The sequence below is a fragment of the Tachyglossus aculeatus genome, chromosome 24, assembly GCF_015852505.1.
Source record: "Tachyglossus aculeatus isolate mTacAcu1 chromosome 24, mTacAcu1.pri, whole genome shotgun sequence".
NCBI classification, from domain to species: Eukaryota; Metazoa; Chordata; class Mammalia; order Monotremata; family Tachyglossidae; genus Tachyglossus; species Tachyglossus aculeatus.
The window spans coordinates 9545997-9550525 of NC_052089.1; the positions used below are offsets into that span (position 1 = coordinate 9545997).

General features: G+C 43.2%; 1 non-coding gene across 1 annotated transcript; it reads left to right on the plus strand.

The window, feature by feature from the left end:
• Positions 1-3388: 3388 nt before the first annotated feature.
• Positions 3389-3516, plus strand: LOC119945318. The gene has a single exon (XR_005456188.1). It is a non-coding gene; the product is annotated as a U6atac minor spliceosomal RNA (small nuclear RNA).
• The last annotated feature ends 1013 nt before the right edge of the window (positions 3517-4529 follow it).

Genomic DNA, 4529 nt, shown 5'->3' on the forward strand with positions numbered 1-4529 from the left:
CATTTTCAGCCGGAAAATGGGGACAAAACAGCAACCATCTTCCTCAATTAAAGCTGTGTCTTGTTTCTTCCTGGAAGAAAGCTAATGCTTGCCAAGTGCTTTGAGCTCTTTGGCTGAAAAGGATTCTCAGAGGACCGAATGCTACCATTAATGTTCCTTCTGTTGCTGAGAGGTGATTCCATTGGTTGAATACCCCAAAGGACGTTTTATTAGTCTAGTAGGAAGCAGTCTCATAAATAATGGAAATTAAACTATGCTTGTCAAAGCAAATGAACAAAATCCTAAATGTTTTGTCTTCCAGTGGCCTCACCAGTCTAATGATATTTGCTGTCCTACCTGCTAATCTGTAAAATTGGGGAATTTGCTGTGGATCTCCCAGTTGTTTGTTAAAAAGAATTGGCTGGGCTCCAACTGAGCTATAATCCAAGACCTTCCAGGCATTGAAATCACCTCTGATTTCCACACCCTTCTCACCATACCGACCACCATTTTGAACAGGCTGGGCAACACTTTCTCTGAATAGATCCCAGATCCCAGCTGATTCTGGAGGTATTTTCGTAAGCCACATTTACCTTTTGAAGATCACATCTCCTCCAAGAGGCCTTCTTCAACTAAGCACTCATTTCCTCTTCTTTCACTCCCTTCCGTGTCACAACTTGGATTGCACCTTTTAGTCACTCCACCCTGAGCACTACAGCACTTAAATACACATCTGCAATTTATTAATTTATATTAATGTCCATCTCTCCCTCTAGACTGTAAGCTCACTGTGGGGAGGGAATACATCTAACAACTCTGTAATACTGGGCTCTCCCAAGCCCTTTAGTACAGTGCTCTGCACACAGTTACTGCTCCATAAATACGATTGATTGATCGATTTTTCCACCTTTTCCTGGGATTAATCCAGCATACTGTGCGATCCACACCAGCTGTTCTTTCCAACCTCCAATCTACCTCTTGGAGAGGAATAGACTTAGACTATTTAGTGCTCAGTTAAAAAAGAGAAACATCATGTAGTGAATTGATTCTTTTTGGAGTCAAGACACGTTTGTCCTGTTTGGAAATCTTAATAAACCTTTCTCTGTAGATCTGTTTTCATCCTTTAAATCTCTTTAGAATAACACAGGGATACCCATTATAATATTGCAAAGGGTATTACTGGGTTCTATTTTCTGCAGTAAAAAAAATAACATTTCTACCCGTGAAGAGTGGCTTCTTAGTATGGCATTCCATTTATATTACTCATTAGTGTTGCCTTTAAAGTCACAGATGCAGTCTGTCTTGTAAATAGAGTAGAAAATGCCTGCACTAAAGCCACCTTCTGCCTAGGCTATACGTGATAGAATTGGGGCTGGTTTCTGGATAACAACCCTGCTTTCACTGATTAACTCATTGCTGGTTATTAGGTTGGCATCCTCTTTGTTCCATTGCAGTGGTGTTGCTTCACACCTAGGTAGCTGACTAAAACATAACCCTAGGAAGACAAATAATAATAATAATAATAATAATAATAATAATAATAATAATAATAATGGTATTTGTTAAGCATTTACGATGTGTGAAGCTGTGAAGCACTGTTCTAAGCGTTGGGGGGGATACAAGGTGATGAGGTTGTCCCACGTGGGGCTCACAGTCTTAATCCCCATTTTGCAGATGAGGTAACTGAGGCTCAGAGAAGTTAAGTGACTTGCCCAAGGTCACACAGCAGACAAGTGGCAAAATCGGGATTAGAACCCATGACCTCTGACTCCCGAGCCTGTGCTCTTTCCACTGAGCCACGCTGCTTCTCATTGGTATTTAAGCACTTACTATGTGCGGAGCACTGTTCTAAGCACCGAGGGGAGGATACAAGGTGATCAGATTTTCCCACGTGGGGCTCACAGTCTTAATCCCCATTTTCCAGATGAGGGAACTGAGGCACAGAGAAGTTAAGTGACTTGCGCAAAGTCACACAGCTGACAATAAATAAATACGATTGAATGAATGAAAGTGGTGGAGCAGGAATTCAAACCCATGACCTCTGACTCCCAAGCCCAGGCTCTTTCCACTGAGCCATGCTGCTTCTCTGAGTTTGGAGGCAGGTCTAGTGAGGGAATCTTCCTAAATGGGGAATTAGATGTAAACCTAGGGTAGGGAGACGACTTTGTCCAGCTCTTATCAGCATTCATTCATTCAGTCAGTCATATTTATTAAGTGCTTTCTATGTGCAGAGCACTGTACTAAGTGCTTGGGAAGTACAAATGGGCAACATGAAGAGACAGTCCCTACCCAACAATGGGCTCACAGCCTAGAAGGGGGAGACAGACAACAAATCAGCAGTACCAGTAGCATGGCTTAGGAGGAAGAGCAGGGGCTTGGGAATCAGAGTTCATGGGTTCTCATCCCAGCTCCGCCACTTCTCAGCTGTGTGACCTTGGGCAAGTCACTTAACTTCTCTGTGCCACAGTTAGCTCATCTGTAAAATGGGGATTGACTGTAAGCCCCATGTGGGACAACCTGATTACCTTGTATCTACCCCAGTGCTTAGGACAGTGCTTGGCACATAGTAAGTGCTTAACAATTACCATCATCATTATTATTATTATTACCAACCAATCAGCCAAACCATCAATCCATCTCTCTTTCTCTTTTCTTCACATTTACCTTCTAGACTTTGAGCTTCTTGTGGTCAGGAATATGTCTGTTGTTATATTGCACTCTCCCAAGCACTTAGTACAGTGCTTTGCACACAGTAAGCACTCAATAAATACGACTGAATTGAATGAATGGTATTTATCGAGTGCTTACTTGTTCAGAGCACTGACCTAAGTACTTGGGAAAATACAATCTGATCCAATAGACTCAATCCCTGCCCACAAGGAGCTTAAAGTGTAGAGGGGCCATTGCTATGTTCTGGACAAATGAAGCAGCATGGCCCGGTGGAAAGAGCAAGGGACTTGGGTACCAGACACCCTGGGTCCTAATCCTGGCTCTACCAATTGCTTTCTGTCTGACCTTGGGCAAGTCACTTAAGTTCTCCATGCCTCACTTCTCCTGTACTCCCTTCTACTTAGACTGTAAGCCCCATGTGGGACAGGGACTGTATCCAACCTAATTTATTGATAGCTATTCCAGTGCTTCCATACTCAGGGTCTCACCTGGAGAGTTTCCAGTACTCTGTCAGTCTCAGCTGCAGGAGGGATAGTCAAGCAGAGGTCTACCTATTCCATTACTGGTTTGGGCAGTGGCTACTGAGTGGAAGACAATTTTCCGTGAGTCAAAACTCACCAGTGCTGGGCAGCAGTGACATGGGAGAGGATGGAGGGCAGAGACTCGACTGCACAGAAGGAGGAAATAGTAAACCACTTCTGTATTTTTACCAAGAAATGCTATGGATCCAGTGCCGGAATGACTGTATGAAAGGAGAGAAGGTTAGCACTCCCCTTGAGAAGGATGGAAGAGGTCCTAGTGGCCTATACAACACATATATGGTTAAGGCATTGCCACCTACTTCGTGGCATCTAACCAAGTTTTAGTCCTTCCCAGACTGAGCCCCTTCCTTCTGCTCCCCCTACTTACCCTCCACATGCCCCCGCCTTACCTCCTTCCCCTTCCCACAGCACCTGTTTTTATGTTTGTACATATTTATTACTCTATTTATTTATTTTACTTGTATATATTCATTCTAGTTATTTTATTTGGTTTATATGTTTTGTTTTGCTGTCTGTTTCCCCCTTCTAGACTGTGAGCCTGCTGTTGGGTAGGGACCGTCTCTATATGTTGCCAACTTGTACTTCCCAAGCACTTAGTACAGTGCTCTGCACACAGTAAGCGCTCAATAAATATGATTGAATGAGTGAATGAATGACTACAGATAGAGGGGGGCATTCAGGAAGAGATGCGTTTGTGGTGTTGTCATGGAATGGAAATGACTCAACAGCATAAGACAAGACTCCAGTGCTTAGAGCGGTGTTTGACACCGCTCTTAACAAATACAATAAGAAAGAAAAAATCAAACGTGGAGCATTCTCCTTCCCATCCAAGGAGAATTCCAACCCCTCTTCTTTTATCTGACCTCAAGTTCACCCTTTATTCACAGTGAAATGATCATTACTCTTGTGTCCCCAAAATTCAGTAGTAATGAACTTTGAGTCCAGATGCAGTCAGGAGTGCTTGCTCTGATCTTTCCTGTAGGTCAGTGCTGTTGACAATTAAATCATGATGCATGGGCTTTTGTTGATGTACAGGGAGGTGAGCTGAACTCGGTGGAAGCAGTTTTTCTGTTGATCTTTCAAAGGCAATTTAATTAGCTGATCATCGGCTCTCTGAAGCCGAAGCTAGATAATTGGGTTGGGGGGTTTGGTGCATTGCTGTGCTTGACAAACATGCTCATTTAGAGCATTACTGCAATCCCTTTGGCTGATGTAGGGACCCCATAAGAGACCGAGGGAAGCGAAGGAGGCAGGGAAAGAGGCATGTGATTCATTTCAGTTGATTTGCCAGCACTCTTGGGATGCACCTTTAATAATAACAAAAAATATTATTAATAA